General features: G+C 42.0%; 1 long non-coding RNA gene across 3 annotated transcripts in view; it reads left to right on the forward strand.

The window, feature by feature from the left end:
• The first annotated feature begins 846 nt into the window (after positions 1-846).
• Positions 847-19,000, forward strand: part of LOC104686998 — a 38,060-nt gene continuing 19,906 nt past the window's right edge. For 2 of the 3 annotated variants that reach the window (XR_002273339.2, XR_002273340.2), the window contains exon 1: positions 18,257-18,391. This is a non-coding gene — a long non-coding RNA (uncharacterized LOC104686998). Of the gene's footprint in view, positions 912-9,533; positions 9,680-10,704; positions 10,822-16,089; positions 16,296-16,840; positions 17,067-17,612; positions 17,855-18,256; positions 18,392-19,000 lie in introns of those variants that run through there. The other variant, XR_005602749.1, reaches the window with a different exon arrangement.

Raw genomic sequence — 19,000 nt, forward strand, 5'->3', positions numbered from 1 at the left:
GCCCCAGTAGACACAGCCTCCCAGACAAGGTCTCTGCAGAGCTCCAGCATTGCAGCTAGCCACGGCCCGACAGACGAGGCCGTCCTGCATGCCCTGCGGAGTCCATCTCGCAGCACCTGGAAGATGGAGCGCGGAGCTCTCTCCAGGGCCCGCAGGACGTAGGCTGTTTGACGCGCCAGGCTGGAAACGGCAGGGCTGATGTCACGGGACGCATCTTCAAGGGCTGCAAGAGAGAGGAACAGAGGCACGGTCAGACTCCGGATCTGCAGGGACCCGAGGAGACCCCCCCCTGCCAGGGCCATCCCAGCCTGCTCTGGCCATGGCCAAGAGGGAGCAGGAACCAACGGGATCGAAGGTCCCTGGACATCCGAAGGTGCTGGCCACAAATCCCCCACGCGCCCCTGAAACCTCTCTGTGCTCTGCCCACGCCGCCCCTCGTCCGCGCAGGGAGCAGAGCCCTCGCAGCCGGGGCAGGGATTGCAGCTCCCCCGCCAGCCCCCGCTGACAGCCGGCTGCACTCACTCACCCTCGCAGATGAGCTGGAGCTCTTCCTGCTGGCCCCTCAGGTGCCGCCCGGCGATGCCTGGGAACACAGAGCCTGTCACGGCCCCAGCGGCACAGCTCCCTCTCAGCGGCGCTGCCAGCCCGCGGCCGCACGTTCTCCTCGCCCCGGCAGGGCTCAGCGCGGGCCCTCGCCGCATCCCGACGCCCGAGGGCACGGCTGCGAGAGGGCGGTGGCAGCCCCGAGGGCAGGCGGGGCTCCACGGCCCCTGGCCCGGATCCCGCTGCCGGGGCAGCAGCCGGGGCTGGGGCCGCGCTGCGGCGGGGCGGGGAGGGGAGGGGCCCCGGGCTCGTGGCTCACCAATGAACCTGATGGCCGCCTGTCGCAGGGACTCCTGTGGGCTCCGCAGGTACGGCAGGGCCCGCCGCGAGTGCTCGGCCGCTCGGCTCCTGTCCTCTGCCAGCTGGAGAGAGCGCCAGGAGGGAAGGGTTGGCGCGGGCTCAGCCCCTTGGCCGGGCGCTGCCTGCGGCCCGCCCTGGCCTCCCCTGCCCGCACAGCGCTGAGGCCCGGCCAGCGCCGCTGGCGCCGGGCTCTGGAGGGGGCCGAGGGCCGGGCGCTGCCCGGGGAGCCGCGGTGCCCCCCCGCCCCACAGCCCAGCGGGGCCGGGGCTCCGTGGGCACCCGGCTCGGGGCCACAGGAGCCTGGAGAAGAGCCCGCGCGGCCCAGGGATGGGAGCAGCGTGTGGGGCGCAGGCTGGAGCCCCTGGCTGCAGCACTGGGCAGGGGCACAGCTGCCAGCCCCACACACGGAGCACCGCAGTCAGGGGGCTTCTCCAGGCTGCGACTTGGGCTTCCAGGCCGTCCTTACCAGGCCCTCGCCGAACCTCCATGTCTGATCCACGTCCAGCATGGGTTCGAGATCCCTCCTTTTCAGGAATCCGGCCGCACAAAGCAGCGTTTCCAGCGAGGCCTGGAGAGCAGCAGAGAGCGGGAGATGGCACCACAGCCCAGGGCACAGGACCCGTGTCCTTGTGCCAAGGCCAAGAGGATGCTGCAGCCCATGAGGCGCCAGGGGCAGGAGGGCAGGAGGCGGCCGAGCCCCTTCCTGCGGCAGCCTCACATTGGCCACGTGCCAGTCCTCGTCATGGCAGTGGAAGGAGAGTGGGAACAGGCTCTGGCACACGTGTGACTTCAGGACCTTTTTTGCCCTCTTCCATTAATAAGCCATCATCCCTCTTCCCTTCTGTCCATCGGCATGTTCCCATGGGACGAGATAGTGATGCCATGATTTTTGCCGTTTCTTTTTTACTCCTTTTATATCCTTTTACAACTTTCGTGTTCTTAGTGCCTTTTCCATACACTCTTCAACTTGCTTGTCAAAGAAGGTGACTAAATATTTTATAAGCTTCGTAGTTAGGGATCAAAATGCCCCAGACCCCAAGATCCGCTCCAGAACACATTTTTAAACTAAGATAGAATCATCCAGGGATGGTTCCTTCAGGAGGGGGGCTGATTCAACCTCTCATTGGGGAATCTTTGATAGATACGCTAATTAGTAAGACCTACATCAGAAATGACACAACTCTTAGAAAAATTAAAATAATTCATTAAAAGCAGAAAAATTGAAAAATTACAAAAAATATAGAAATATAAAAATATAAAAATTTGGGATCGTAGTGGCTCAGGAGGTATGCCCCAGGAGTGCAGGGATTAGAGATCTTCAGGCTTAGACAGCACTGGATCTCTGGTGGAAGAACTTGCAGTGCTGGGCTGACTTTTAGCTAATCCAGAAGTCAAGGAAAAATTATTAAAGGCACCTCAATAGGAGTAAGGTTTTAACACGAAGGACTAGCACCCACTACACCTACTCTGCAGTGATCTGTGCTGCTCTGAAACTTGCCTCGTTGTTTTATAGTGCCTTTGCTCCACCCCAGTCCGCCCACAGCCTGCCCACAGCCCGCCCACAGCACACCCCTTTGGTCCAAAGTGATTGGTGCTTCCCTTTTGACAGATCATCTCTGTCTACCTATAGCTCGTCGTTGTCAGGGGGGTAGTAACAGCTGAAGCAAGGGTGCTAACATGCCCTCATTAAGATTCAGGTTGCCTTGGAGCTTGCCTGCAGAATAACTGCGATGGGGCTAAAAATAGCTGTTGGCTGTTAGAAACTGGGGTTTTGGAGTTGGTCCTCGGTCTAAGGTGCAAAGTAGAAACCCTTAAAAAAATATTAAAATACATCTAATACATCTTAAAACATTTGTAAAAGTATACAATGAACTTGGGAAAAATAACTCTTATAGTGTACAAGTGGCTTAAAGTTTGAAAAGGGTTTTTTAACTGGGAAACTTTTAACTGGGGGATTTTAACTGGGACTGGTGTAAATTGCTTTGAACAAGTGAAAACACTAATAACAGAACTTGATTTCTGTACCTGGGCTGATGGGTTAATTTTAACATTCAATTAAAACATATTTAACTCAAAATTAACTAATTAAAGCACTTAACATGCAAAGACCAAGCTAATTAGGGATTTCATGTATGACAACCTATAATGTTATACCAGATCTTTTGTGGGTGTGCATTGCGGTGTGCATTCGAGGTGGACATTGTATTGAGGTGCATTCAACCTGGACATAGTGCACCTAAGGATCCTTAAAATAAATACAAAGGTGAAATCCCTTTTTCCCTTCTAAGAGTGTTAGACTCTTGATTTTAAGACCAAGAAAAGGCATCAATTTCATTTGCATGTTCCTTCTTTGTTCAATGAGTTTTTAAATATTAATTCCATTATCTTGGTTCTCAGCCATATTTAATGGACTTTTCTGTGAGTTGTTCTATTTTAAGTACCTATTGCCAGTTCTCTTTTTTAATGTATCATTTTTGATTTTCCCCTTTTTGCTTCCTTTTACTATGAAATCAGAATCTCTTCAGATCTTATAATGTGCTGCTACATTCTTACATTTGTTACAAATTGAGAAAGCAATATTAGAATTAAATGTGGTCTAATCAACTCCATATATTACCTCTCTCACCCAAGACTTTAGAGCTCTGTTCAGGTGGTCTTTACCTGCTCCTTTTTTTCCTCCAACAATATGTGCTATTTCAAAATCTTTTTATTTAGTGGGAAGAGGCAGCTGTGAGACAAAAAACTATCAATCCAGCTGATTCCTGATTGCGCTTAATTCATAACTTGTTTCTGTAACTTGCTCAGTAGTGGAAATGTCACAAAGAGTCATGTTTGTTGTTCATGTCAGCTAAATCCAGTCTGCTCTCCACATTCTTCAAGCTCCTCCATGAAACACGTTCATTCAAAAGAGTCTTTGCTGAATGCTGTCATTACTGTTCAACAACTCAAATACTGAGGTTTGAGTTCCTGGCTTTTATATCTCTTTTTCTTCATTTGCTGAATCCATAAGAATCAAAGATGAGAAAGGGGTGGCTCATGGTATAAATACTGAATTTATAAGTATTGTTTCTCTGTGTCCATAGAAATTGCCATCTCCATCCATTCTGCTATTTCAGGACTGGCTTCCTTTGAGCTACGTTCCTCCCACACCTGACGTTCCTGCTGGCTTGGGATCCAAGTCTGCACTTCAGACTATGTTTGTCAAGAAAATTCCTTCACAGACAAGTGGCAAGAAAAACACGCTATATGCAGGATCAAGATGCTCACAATTGTGTCTACCTTTCAAGGAGTCTGACTCCACATTCCCTACCCACTGATGTAAATGTTTTCTTTTTAGCTATCATCTCTCCAGCACTTAAGTTGTTTAATTACAGCACGAAAACATTAGGCATATGTTCAATTTCCAGTTATTATCAGTGTCATTTCTTGTTTGGTTTATGCTCCACAAAGGTTCTGTTTTTAAAAAATATCGTTTTGTTTTGACATTCCAGGTTCCACATGTTTTGTGCTGCATTGTTGCCAGTGCTCTGTGGGTGTTTGGACTCTGGTAATCCTCTGGATTAAATAAATGCCTCATCATTCACCTATTATATCTGACATGTTCTTGAACGCTGCATTGCATCAGGTCCAGTATTTAGATCTGCCTGCTTTCAGACTCAGAGAGAGTCATTTTGACTAACTGTAGGAATCTTTCAGGTAGCATGAAACATTTATGCTATTCATACTCTTGTTCTGCTGTGCTGCACATTCCTTTGTGCTTTTCTTAGTAAGTGCTAAACACAAGTTATTGATTAAGAACTTCTGCTTCTCCATCTTTACTTATTTCTCCCCTGACAACATGGTCTCAAGATGTAGGAAATATTGGTCTGAACTCCTGTTGTCTTAAAGGTTTCTACAATAACCAGAATTTCTGGCTCTGAGCCACTTTATGAACCCACAAGGCTCATATATGTATGCATATATATATATATATAAAGACCAGCATTCATTGAAATAGCCTATTTAACTCATGCTTACTGTCCTTAGATTAAAGAGATTAATCTTTTGCTAAAAGTGTAGCTACATGATTATATTTCTTTAAAACATTACGTTTTTTTTAACCTCCCTGGTATTCCTCCAGTTCAAAGTGAACTTCACATTGGCTGATCTTTTCATTAGCTTTTGTCATACATGAAAAAATACAAGCAAATGCTTGTTCACTTCATGGTCCTTGAATAAACAGAGTATCTGTTGCTTCATCAAAAACACCTGAGTAGCAGCATCCTTCTGAAGTGACAAGCCTTGATTTTTGTGCTAATCAATCACTATAAGAAAAGGCAGGAATGAGCTCTTTAAAATTCCTGGGAGTTTCAAAAACAAGCTGCTGCTTCAAACAGGGCAAGTTGATTGACTTCCACGACTTTGAATTACTGTATCTGATACTCCCTGATACTGAGCAGGAGTACAAGTGCTGATCAGACTGCAGTGTCAAATCTGTTCCAGGGTCTACACAGACCCTCAGCTGCTACAGTTCATTACACTGACTAATTATACCCCTTCCAATAATTTCTTCTTGGTTCAGTAGGTGGAGCTGTAAGACGTTCAGATTTTCCCTTGGCCAAGGTGTGCCGTGGCTGGTGCACTGACAAGCACAGCTTTCGCTTCCCAGCACTGCGCATATTTATCCCTTTTATACAAGTTGGCATTTTGCATCATATTGAAATGGCACATAAAAAGGAAATTCAAGTTCTGCACTCATTCTGCTAGTTGAGAAAAGCAATCAGTCTCTGTTTCTAATACGCAGTCATCGGTTCTTTGATGGCTGTTTTCTACTGTTCAAAAGAACACAAAACGTGTAGGCTCAATTTTAATATTTTGGGCTTTGGGGAAAAATAATCTCTAACATAGTACATTTTGCTTATTTTGCTAGTTACTGGTTTGAAACAGACTCTTTGGAACAATTGAGAACTCATGAAATCATCTCATTAATTTTTTTCAATTTTAGAATCATATCAAATCCACTGACAAAATTTTCATGTTCTCGAGTAGTTTACTCTTTATATTGCCAATGAAAGCTTTTTAAATAAAAGGACACTATTAAATAAATGGACATTTGTGATAATTTTTGCAAAATTGCTCTTAAAAATTCAGTGCTAGGGAAAAAAAGAAGAGGCTGGTAATGAGACTAATTCACTCTTCAAATGTTACAGCATCATTTGAACATTGTCACATCATCTCAAATCATTCTTAATTCTAAAAACCCTTTTTCATTTCAATTTTCTCTGGAAAGCTTTCTGCAAAAGCAATGAGAGTATCCAAATTAATTTTAAAGATCACAAAATTGCTACTTCCTTTTAGAGGAAGAGCTGTCTTGTACAGATCTCCTGTATGCAAAATTATCTTAATGGTATCTTCTTTCATTTTAGTATTCTCCCTTGAGCAGTTTGAGTGCTTTCTAGTTCTCTTTGGCTGCAGCTCAGTATTTCAAGCAGGCATCAGAAACATTACAGATTTTGGCTTCTCTCCTTTGAGTTCCAAGAGCTTCTCTGATGGGGGCTGGTTGTTCACACCTTTTGTCAGTGCACTGTATAACCCAGCAGTTCCTAACGTTTTTCTGTACATTTTATTTTTCTAGGTGTTTCTAAGGTCCATAACTTTTTCTGCCCTGCCCATGCACTCCCCCATCCGTCGATGCGTGGCGAGGTTGCCGCAATGAATGTCTCCCGCACTGGCCCGTTATCCTAGTCCTGTCTCTTGGGTACACTGTGCTTCCCAGGGGTGGGAGGAATTTAGGGGGTGGGTCAGAGGGATGGAGAGAGGAGGATTTGTTTGCAGGTTTGGTGTCTCTCTTGGCTAGCCTGTGTTGCCACCTCCAGAGTTCATACGCCCAGCAGAGCTCAACAGCCCTGTACATTGACACGTCTCTTGACTAAAGTGTGCCTCCCCCAGAAACCTCTAGTATAAACAAGGACTAGAAAAGAGACAGTCTTTCATAAAATACCTGCTTTTTCTTGTTAGCTCTTGTACAAGCTTTTTTGTGATCTCTAAGAGCAATTGTACATTCATTTTCAGCTTGAAATATAGCTGTCCCATTTGGAAAATGTAATTATTGACACTGGTGTTACCCAAGACACTTTATTTGTCTAATCAGCTGAGTTGTCAGGTTGAGTTAGCAAATCCATTTGTATGAATCACAGAGAAGCTTGCAGCCCTGGTGTATTTGTTTATGATATTTATTAGGTATGTGTGCTGGATAGTTTGGATGCAGACATCATGATTCCTGTGCCACAGTCCAATGAAATTCATCATACACAAATGCTTCTGAAAATCCTTTTGAAAATAGTACTGCAGAGGTGAGAAAAGGGTGGATTCTACATTGGAGTTGGGTGGCAGACCACATTTTGAGGAACTTTTTTAACTAGCAGGGGCTGTGCATTGTAAAGCCATGTGTTACTGCTTTGTCAGAAGGTAAATTAGTCAAAACTGTGGTAATCCATTACACAGGCCTTAATGTATTAAGAAACAGTTTGTAACTGTCTTGAGGGGTCTGTAAAATCCACCCTTTGAAGAAAAGGTTATAAAGATTTGCTGTACTCCTTCATAACATGTATCCCTTCACCTCAATCATCAGTAAAAAGGCTGCAGTGAATGAAGTTAAAAGGCAGAAACAGCTGAAGATTGATATGCAGTATCAACCTGCTGGCACTGCTTTGCTGCAGTGTGCACTCTCATATTGCTGTTTAATACATGCTTGTGGTTTACTCAGGCAAGCTAAGCTTAATTGACATTAAAACTCAGTAACATTTTCTTGTGACTATTCCCACTTTGTTCATAGATCTTCTCTATACTTCCAGAGTTTTTAAAAACATCATCAATAGTGATGAGCAATCACTATTTAGGGATACCTTATTTTAAAGAAGAATCTTGCTTAGCAAGCAAGACTGTAGTGATTGCTCTTGGAATTGGTAAGTGCAAGAGGAGAGGAGAGAGAGTGGTTCAATGTAAAGTATAAACAGCAAAATGAAAATTTACTAAATATATCAATTTATTAATGCACAGAGTTCTTCTGTATATTTTCAGTTAAAAAAATAAAAGCAAACTTTTCACTAATTTCTCCATGGGAATGTACCTGAATTTTAATAGCAGCAGTGAAAAACTGCTTTTTCTGTGGAAGCACATTTATTTTCTTCTCTCTTTCCCCAACACTTTTCTCATCCTTAAAAAAAACAAAAAACCCCAACAAACCAAAACCATAACAAAACCCAAAAGTACCTCTCTTTGAAATGTGTATATCTATATATATATGCACATGTGTATGAATTACAAATAAAAAACATGTTATTACTTCATAATTATAGTAAAGAATTTAATTCCAAGTTTCTTAGAAGAAAGAATTGGAAAGCAATAATTCTCAAGGAACCAAAACACACTGTAGTTAATCCCCCACAGTCTCGAAGCCATGAAGTCCCGTCTCTGGGAGGTAGACATCTTTTCATCTGTACATACCCAAGCCTGCCATCCCATTTCCCTGCACTTCCCCTCTTACTTTTGTCCAAGATATTCATTCAGCAGTCAGCATGCTCCTAAGGAATACTTTGGGTTTATTGAACAAGTGTTTCCTGATTGTTGCAGGTTGCATTACTTGGTACTCTTCCTGCATCTCTAGGTCTGCAACCAAAGTGCACTTTCTCACTCAAACTGGAGTTATTGTGAGATATCTTGGAACATGAATGGGGAATACACCACTCAGAAACCTCTGGCTAACTGTTTTTGGGGTTGTGCATACGGCTGGGGCTGGGAGGGTGGCAATGCCCGGGGCTGGGAGGGTGGTGATGCCCCTTCGCCATCTACAGTGGCTGTAGCCACATTCAGCACCAAGCAGCTCACATGGAACAGGTCCCTCCAGGCAGTTTAGCTAGTGCTCCTGGTGGCTGTGCGTGCCCGGAGGTGAAAAAGCACTCAGCATCTCACAGATGCAAAACTAATGACTTTTAAATCTAATATGGCCAAGTTTTCATGCCAATTATCAAATGAATGTTCCTATTTCCTGTAAAGATGTACTTTGTAATACTCTCAGCTACACTTTAACTGGCTACACGATGCAGGTTGTCTGGGCGAACAAGCTGTAAAAGAAGCTAAGTGCCAATTAAAGCTCTGGGAAGCGGCTCTTTAGCATGAACCCAGCGAGGCACTGTAGCGTACATAATGTCTCTTACACAAACCCTGAGCTGCTGCCTCTCATTTCTAATACACTGCAGCAACACCTGCCTTATGGGACCCAGGACATTCCTGTGGAAAATCAACAATGGCAGGCTTTTGGAAAAACACTCTGTTTATTTTTAATCTAATTGTTCCAAACCATATCAAGTGGAAGGAAAGGTTTTTGACATTATCCCTCTGTTAGACTTAAATGACAGAGAAGATCAACAGAGCAGTTTGCTGTTAATTACATATTTACTGTTACCAAGCTGAAAGTAGCTTTGGGATCAAATTCTGTCAATCCTCCAAGACAAGGTCTTAAGCAATTGGGCTGATTATACTTCCCTAAGTTTACATGCACTGAATTTTTCATACTTCCTTATGTTTAAATCAATTGTATTGTGGGAGAAAACAAATAAATGGGTTTTTTCCCTATTTACTTCTTTCCACAGTCTCCTGTCTGTTTATGTACACAGACTAGAATTCTCTCTGCAGTTTCTCTAGGGGTGATAACAGCAAGGCTTTTTTCCTCTGCAAACATATACGACTTTGCTGAATTAATAGAAACATGGAAAAGAAGGACCAGCAATAGATGCAGGTAGGTAAACAATTGCTAAGCGTTGAACTAAATTACTTTCTAAATTATTTTTTCACAGTATTCACACTTCTCAGTATTTGGAAGGAGTCTGCCATTTCTACCTGTGTTTTACAGTTTATTTTATATTTACTTGTCAAAGTCACTGGTTTTATTTCTTCAATTTTCTTCTCATCTTCTCAGCTCACAGGACTGTTTTTGCTTTTTTCTTTGTGGAGAGAAAATTCCTTCAATATGCCAACATCAGTGTATCCTGCTGTTGCTTTCAGCTCCGTCTCCTCTACTGAAAGGTGGGAGCAAAGACTTGGCAGCCTTTTAAACTTATTTTGATTCAGCTTCCAGTTTACAAACATTACGAACAAGCACTGAGTCAGCTTTCAGAAAATGGGGTAGCTTTGCAAGCACCATGAGATCCTGATTGTTTTCTCTTTTACAGGAGGATGTAACTTGTTATGTTTTACTTGATGCAAAATTACATTTCTTTTCCTTTTTCTTCCCTTGAAAAAATAGCCTGCTCAGCTGTACAGGAAAATGCAGAAAGTATCTGTACAGGAAAGTGCAGAAAGAATGTCTCAGGAACTTGAAGAGAAACAAGGACAGGATGCAAAATATTAAAAGATTGGTTCCTCCATCTAAGGGACAGGGGGAAAATGCTCTGGGATAATTGTAATGCATAAAGAAAGCAATGTCTTACATTCTGGTTCCCTTTGTTAGAAGTGTCGCTGAAAATTTTCCCCTGTGCCTGGGAGATTAAATCAAAACTATGTCAAAGTAGGTTCTGGAGCCCCCAGGTGCCACTAAGCCACTTAGGAGAGCAAGCATGCAACAGGCAAGGCCGCTGGTACTTTATAAAGCTGGGGGGTTTGAGAGGAATATTCTGCTGTTAGATTCCAGCTGGTATTTTCCTGTACTGGTTTCTGGGTGCAGCCTGTACTTGCTTCTCTGCAACTTTCTGTTAAAAAAACGATTTTTACGATTACAAGCTTGGCTCATAATCCCTAATGTCAGGAATATTTTTATCTGTTTAGTGTATTCTTTTGGAAAGCATGGAGGAAATAGCCTGGATTGTCTTCCTTGGCCAGATCATCTTCAGAGTAGATCTCAGATATCCTTGGGAATACCATGAGGACACCAGTATTCTGTAGGTATGCTGAGCCTTTTTATCTCCTCCTCAGCAGAGCTGTGACTTTGTGTTCTCTGGAAGAACACCTGAAATCTAAAGCTATCTCAGTTATCTGTTAAAAACTCTACTTATCTTCCCTTTCAGCCAAGTGCTTTGATTTTTCATCAAGATTGCAGTAGGAATTCTTTGGTGTTCATATTCTCTGTATCAGTTACCAGTATTCAGATGCCTCTGACTTTTCTTGCTATCGGAAAGGGTAGATTAGTAATTTTTTTCCTTGCTTTTGCTAATATTTTCTCCTACACATTGACAGCTATTCAATGTCAGTGAACAAATTCTTTCCAAACACAGCTTGGCAACAGCCACTAAACAGGAAATACATAAAAATATTTTTAAAAATTAAAAGTGTTCATTTTTCACTATCCAGAAAATTATGTAAGTCAAAGAAGTGCTATCAAATATTCAGAATAAATGTAGAAAACAGAATTTAGGGTGGATATTTAAATTGTAAAAATATCTGTGTGATCAGAATGCATGAAAAATTACAGCCTGAAAATAAGCCACAATCTTAGCAAGGTTTATATTTGGGGTTTTTTTAATAATAAGACCTTGCTAAAAAACTTACATGTGCTTTCCCAGGAAACAGCAATTTTTAGTTGGTGACAAGACATTTACCAATATTTGGAATATCTAAAATTTGGGATATCTAAAATTATACCAGGATAAAATCTATTGTAGGAGAGCTAAAAAAGAACTAACTGGTTCTTGCTTTCTTCCAAGTCATCCTGCCTACAAAGTTGTTACTCCTGATTATGCTGTTTCAAGTTGGGGTTTTTTCCTGGGCAAGACAAAAGCAGAGGTAGCATCTTTGTTACTTCCCCAGGCTCCAGAGACTCTTCCTTTCTCTCATCTGCAACACATTTTCATGTTCTTGCTTTATTCACTGCTCCAAGTGCTTTGGGTTCCAGCTGGTTTTCTTTGGGTTTGGAGCTCCTGTAATAGCTAAGGTGGGTGGGTTTTTGGATGTAATGTGAGCAACTCCTGATACACAGATTTTACTGGCAATTAAGCCCCTCGGTGTCATCCTTGCAATGTATGCAGGTCGAACACTGGGAGGGCACAGCCACAAGCAAGTGTGGTCACTTGGCCCAGGTGAGCAGGGTTTCTTAGGTTCTTGTTTTTCATGTTGTTTGGTTTTTTCTCTCTGGATGTCATTGCTAATCCATTAAATATACCTGGTGAAGTAGCAGGGAAGCACAGGGAGAGGGCATAAGTCAAAAATGGTACCCGTGGCAATTTCTGGATAATTTTTGAGTGCTGAACATAAATGGTAACCAGATAACCGATGTACTTGCTGTGCAGCTGTCACCTTGCCTGGGAATATATGTAGGAACAAAGACCAGTAAATGCCCTGACACCTCTTAAGAGGCATATTTCATGTACAAGGATATTAGCAATTCAAAAGCTAAACTGGGATCTAAGAAAGGTCATTGTCTGGTCAGACAGTTTATTTTTGACCTAAGCAGTGTTTAATTTAAGAAGCAGAAGGACTGGGATAAGCAAATACAAACCTAAATGGGCAGCTGGCTGCTGGGTGATGTTGAAGCTGAGTCACCCTAAAGGGCAACCCATTTGTACCCTTGATCAAGAGAGGAGAAAGGTGCAGGCAAGAATGAGAGAAAGAACACCCTCCCTGCTCAATATGATGCTCTGGTATCAGTGAAATCAAGCCATTTCTGTTCCAATAGCAAGGAAAGAAAAAAGGAAAGGCAAATAGAGAAAGATGTAAATTTTAAATAAAATCTGCCTATATATCCATGCAAATTAGCTGAAACCCTTGGTGTGTCCAAGTAAAAGCAATGTTTTAAAGACTGTAATCTGTTTTTTGTAGTATTTCTTAATTCCAATGTGTATTACAAATTTATGCAGTATGAATAAAACCTGAGCTTTCTCATAACAACTCAGGAGTGAAAGTAATGAACAATCTTAGTATGGCTTTCTTATAAATAAAACATGTTACTAGGTTTTGTTTAGGGTCTTAAGTCCTCAGCTCTATGCTCGTGAGTGGAATAATGAGGTTCTGTTTTTAAGGTTGAGGTTTTTTTTCAATATAAGCATGAATTTGTCACTTTTAAAAAGGAACTTTCTTCTGTTTCAGATAATTTTTTTTTCATCATTTGAGCCTCTTGCATCACCCAGCTCTGTTTCTTGCCGAGTCTAGTTTCCTCATCCTTCACTACCATCAAAAGTGTTCTTTTGGGGAGGAGCTTTTGGCTGCCTCAGAAGAGTTCCTGTATTTTCTATTTCAGCTTAGGTTTCCCTTATAGCCCTCCCTCTTCCACCTTGGGCACAGAGGTGCTGTTGCAATACTTAAAAGCAGTATCTCATAGATCAGGTGTGACAGAACTCCCTGAAACCTCTGTAAAAAGCTTTTTGCCCAGTTCCCTCCTGAAATATCACTGAAGTAGTTGTTTGACAGATTTGTGTAGCTATAAAAGCTCTCAATTGCTATTATTACACAAGTGTCTGAAAATATATTGATAGGCTTAAGTCTCCGTATTTTTGATTCCACCCACTAAACACAGCCCTAGTCTGTTTCTCTGGCTGATTACCTTTTTCCTCTTGTCCACTTTCATCTGTTAGTTTGACTCTGGAGAAAAAAAAAAAAAAAAAGACAATTATCATTGCCATGGCCTCAACAGTAGCTGGCAAAAAAGGGGGAGAGGAATAAAATACTTCCAGTGCTCCAGTGTATAAATCATAAAAGCTGAAGTGAGGTTCCTGCTTACTTCATCCCAGTGTATCAGAATCCACTTCTGGTGCCTTCCCCACAGCTCTGACCTGTGTCTGAGAGTCCGGACGCCTGTGCCAAGCACACCCTGGGATATCAGGGACAGTAATGTGGAGTGGAGAAGAAGGTGCTGCTCATCTTTTTAGGCTGCATTACTAACACTGGGTGCAGCATTATGGCTTGTTTGCTGGTTGCTTATGGGATTTAGAAAACTAGTGAGAGTTGCTGAGTCATATGGATCACCTCAAAAGCAATTTGGCTTTGGTAAAGCACAAAATTAAGCAAAAGTCCCTGCTTCAAAAGATGCACAGAGGCCCATAGCTAACCTGGCCATATGTGCAGCACCCAAGGATGTTTTAATAGGAGAGGGGCTGGACTGGGGCAATGAACTACCAGTTCTGCTGTCACAAGGAGCAAGAGTGGTAACTGCAGGGGAAACAGTCACACCAGGTGTGCTGTCATTAACTTTTCCTGCCTTTGATGCATTATGCTGTACAGCAATTGCAAACTTTTTGTGCAGAACGTAAATTGACAGAACTGTCTGGACATCCAGATAACTGGGCAGCCAAGTCCATTCACCTGGGACCAGGACAGAATTTCGAGCAGTTCTCAATGAACTACAAACCTAGAGTAAGAAAACATGTTATACCTGTGTATGCCATACCACTTATCAACACTTCCTGTGCTATGTGCTCCATATCTTCACCAAAACAAAATTATCTTTTCATTCTTCTGAGACACACTCTCTTGGACACAATGGGAAGATGAGAAAGATTTTCTGGAAGTTTACTTGGCTTTGTATTTTTTGACAGTAAATCTTCCCTTGTTTTCTGTGATCTTGAGATTCTCAACAATTAATTTTCCAAACCTAAATGCCAGTGGGTCGGTTTATAAATGTTTTGGAGTTAAAATATGTAGAATTTAAGCCCTAAATTAAATATACAAAGTATTTACATAATTTAGGACTCATTAATTGCTTTGATACAGACATGCCTATTAAATTGATGAGAATGCCTCAAAATTTTATTTTGAATGCCTCAGTAAAGGTTTTCGGAAACTTTCTGAACTGCATTTGGAAACCTTGCCTGGTCTGCCACTGTTTTTCATCACAGGAGACTGGAATATATTTAGCTTCAAGAAAAATGATTTAGTTAAAATGTAGATTGAAAGTTCCCATGGCACTGGAGAGTTTTTAGGGAACATATTTTACAAATTGATACTAAAGTGTCTTCTTTTGCTTACATTTGTGCCTTGGGGTTTGGGCAGGTGGGAATGGCTGTCATTTTGAAAAGAAATAAAAACACATCTCTGGAGAGTGCTCTACTACGCATACATCTCCATTTCTATTTCACACTAGGCACTTAAAGCACATCTTCAAATTACAGGTATGCAGGAGTTCACAACTTACCTAGTGGAGTTTAATGATGAAGAGATGCTTCCTGTGTGTTTAAGGATTTTCAGCAAACTTAGCACAAATGAGATAATCAGTCTTGCTGCAACCCTTACATCAGGTAGGTATTTAACTGAAAAAAAGACAACCCTGATGCTTTTGTAGCTTCTGGAAGAAAGCCCTTGAAGGGCAGCATAATGTCACACAGGCCTGTGTCCTGGCAGCTACTTGCTTCAGTTAGCCTCTTGTCCAGGTGTGCTTCTTGATATGCATAAAATTTGCTTCCCATGTGTACATTCTTCAACCATAATCTCTGAAAACTACTCAAACATGTTCCTCAGGTACAGGATAACTGGCTGTTTTTGGGATTTTGGTTTGTTTGGTTTTTTTAAACCCAAAGGGGGTAGCTTCATTCTGGAACATGTTTACAGTTTAAGTGACAAATGGTCTGTGAAAGCCTCAGAGGCAACTCGGTATTAATGAGGCCAGGCAGTCCCCATTGTTGCTCATTGTGGTGAGCCAATTGGAACTATATAAAGTGAAACAGAGATAGAATCTAGCAAGGTAGTATCCCTAAAAATTATAAAAATAAAACATCTTGCTTCTGCTCTTTCCAGCACCTCGAGAATACAGTGCTGCTCTCTTGTTTGCTTCTTTCAACATAGGCTATGTTCTATTTCTTAATGCTATCTTTCTTCATTTTTCATCCCTGCCTAAAAAATTTTGTCAACATTTTGTAAAGGCGATTTGCTGATTTCATTTCTGTCAGTTTTTGTTTGTTCTCTTCTGAAGACACACGAGAGACCACAGCAGTTCAGAGCATTGTAGTGTACCAGAACTCATTACTTCAAGAACAGGAGAATAGAGGCAAAATTTTTAATCTAAGTCTAACCACCTAAATCTAACATTAATCATCATTCTAAATTAACCCTCTAAACTCTTCTTACAAGTATTATCTTGCAAAGTGTACTCCCATTAAAGTTGTCTCACTCTTCCTTCCTTGCCTACCAGGGGCACGCAAGGATGGACTCTTCATATGAGCAACATACTGTGAACAGAGGTCTTGCTAGTTTTGTTCAGGTTTAATTTTCAACCTCTTTTTTTTACAGCTTCCAGCCATCCCATGGAAATGTTTACTTTGCAGATGGTCAGCTTGACCTACTGACTTTATAATAGGAAACTATTCCTATGTCTCAGTTTATCATAACACAGATAAACAAGTGCAGCCCAAGCCATTCTGAAGAACTGAGGAGACAGGTGTTCCAAGTCAAAAGTTTAGTAAGAGGCATCTTCAAGGAAAACCTCCTGTAACAGGGTAGGTATTCTTTCCCCTCAATGTCTCTGAAATACAGTATTTTCTTGGTTAAGTCATCTGCTTTCATGAAGGAGACTACTGTAATAACAGTAAGAGTGAAGAATGTGACATTTAAATTACCTTTACAGTTAAAAAGGAAAAAGATACAGATGGTGTATGAAATTTTAAATGTCTCTATCTCATATATGGTCCTCTGCTTCAGTGTAGAGTCAAAATATAAAATTGTTTTCTTCATCCATTAGATACATATATTTTCATACACAAAAGATTGAAAGTTGTTACAGAAGAACTGAATATTTGACTTGTACTTGCACTTAATGCTCAGCCTGGATCAGTGGCAGAAAAGTCTCCACTGTGACACAGAAAAACTATTGGTAAACATTAAATGTACAGAGCTCACCAGAATTTGCCTTATATCATCAGAACCTCACACTGCTCAACCTCAAAGCGGCATGCAAGGTACTCATTTTCAGATTCAGAAAGACACGGTGACTTGAATAACAAATTACAAGTCCTAAAATTTAATATCTGTCTGATTTTCCCAGGGCACTTGAATTCAAATGTAATTAATCACAAAAATTGATCGCAAAACCAGTGGAACAGGAAGTTAGCCAGAGCTGAAGCTGTTGAGCTGCTGCTTCCACAACAGTAGCACAATTCTTTGTGCATTTCTGTGATTTCTGTGACACTAAGAGTGTTGGAATTCAATGGAGTGGAAATGAAAGCCAGCAATGTGAATTGCAATACGACATTCTGACAGCAGATTTACTGGTTAGTCATTTCTCAAGTATGTTTAAGACGCTGGACTGATAATTAGAAAAATACTGATTTCCTGTCACATAGGAAGAAAAATATTAGAAAATATTTTATACTTTATTTAAATATAATAAAATATTTAGAAAATATTCTGCTCCCTATATTACTGCTTAAGTCACACAAACAGACTGTATGCAACAACAAATTAACTCAGTTTTGACCAAGTAGAAACCAGAAGAGTGTAGGCATTTAAACTACTGCTAGATATCAGTGGACTTACAAAAAATCTACCAGGAAAAAAAATCACATGTTTGAGCAGTTTTGCTTTTAAATTTGGATGGGTGAAGGAAGGAAATTATTATTATTTTGAATAACACATACTAATAATGCAAAATCCTGGCATGGAATCGCCTCTGTAAGCAAAACCATACCTACATATCATTACCCTCACATTTTAATTAAGGGCAAAAGAAGAAGCACGTTATGTGTAATGCCAAGAATTTATTTTAAGTCCAAATGGAAAATTACCTGTCTAATTAAATAACGTTTATTATCCCACAGAAGCCCACAGAAGTCATCATGGAAAAAATAAGTACTTTAAAAGAAAGAAATTGAATAGTATAGAGCTGTCATACTCCTGCTTCCTAGTATCTGCTACTTCTCCTGATATTATGCTCAGCCTTCCAGTGCCCCTTGGGCATTGAAGCTTTCAGAAGTAAGAGAGAATCATGCAGCTCAAATCTTTGGCCATGAAGAATATGATATTTTTGGTTTCTCCCTTCTCATCTTGGGAGCTTCTTGAGGTAATATTTCTGTGTTTGCTAATGTGTCGTGCACCTTGCTTCCTCTTTACTGAGTAGTTCATGGTGCAGCTGAATTTCCTATCCACGGTCTATTTCACACAAGCTGTTGGGGTCACCGAGCCAGCAGCTGTGATGGCTGAGGGGCTGGAGAGCTGGTGGAAAAAGTCAGATGTTTGAAATAGCCTTCTTACTTCTGTAAAGAAAGGAAAAGCCTCTCCCACAATGTCTTGGGAATGAATTGTAACCCTACACACCGCAGACCCTGGTTAAAGGAAAAGTCCATCTCCCAGCGACCTGTGCGGCTGCATGCTTGACCTGCTTCCCGGCTCTGCCCTTTCCCTCCCCTCACTGGTTCCCTTCCCTGGTCCCGCCTTTGTACCGCCCCCGTGCCCTCACATCACTGGCTCTGTGACACTGTGTAAGTCTGCTTACGCGCAGCCTGCTTCGGCTTCGTCTCTGGCTTCCTCTGCCGAGGACGGAGTAAACCTCAATCGAGGAATTTACCATGCAGCGAGCCCTCCTGACTCTTTGTCCCTGGTAATATTGAGCTATCTGGCTTGAGTGTGTGTGTGTGTGTGATATCAGCGCCTGAACAGCTACACAGGGGAAAGGGAGAAGCTTGCTAGCATGCTATGTGGCTGCACCTGAAGCGAACTCTTGCCAGAGACGCTCCAGGGAAAAAGCAGTGAACTCCCCTCCACTACTCCAACAAGCTGCATGTTTGTTCTCCATTCTCTTTGTGCCTCTGCATGAGGTTTTGCTCAGCTCTCAGTCTGCATTTCTCCAGCTGAGCACTGGTGAGCTGTGTATAGTGCTGGGGCTCCTGTGTGAGACTGTCCCATCTCTTACCATCCCATGCTTGCACTTCTCTAGACCATCTCCTGTGTCCCTGCTTTCCAAGGTCTCTGCTGTCGTGCCATGTCTTTTACAGAGAATATCAGGATAAAACTATTGTACCATACTAAGATAAGAAAAAATACAGCAAATTCAGCATCACCACATGGTCATTAGAAGAAATTCTGTTATAGCTAAGCTGGGAAATTGCAGGCAGATCAAGAGAAGTTGAGACAAAGTAAACTTGAAAAGCTGCTGTCCTGAGGCCTTGCAAACTCAATAGTGCTGCTAGCATGGCAATACAGTATGTAC

This window comes from Corvus cornix, chromosome 1 (genome assembly GCF_000738735.6).
Source record: "Corvus cornix cornix isolate S_Up_H32 chromosome 1, ASM73873v5, whole genome shotgun sequence".
NCBI lineage: Eukaryota > Metazoa > Chordata > Aves > Passeriformes > Corvidae > Corvus > Corvus cornix.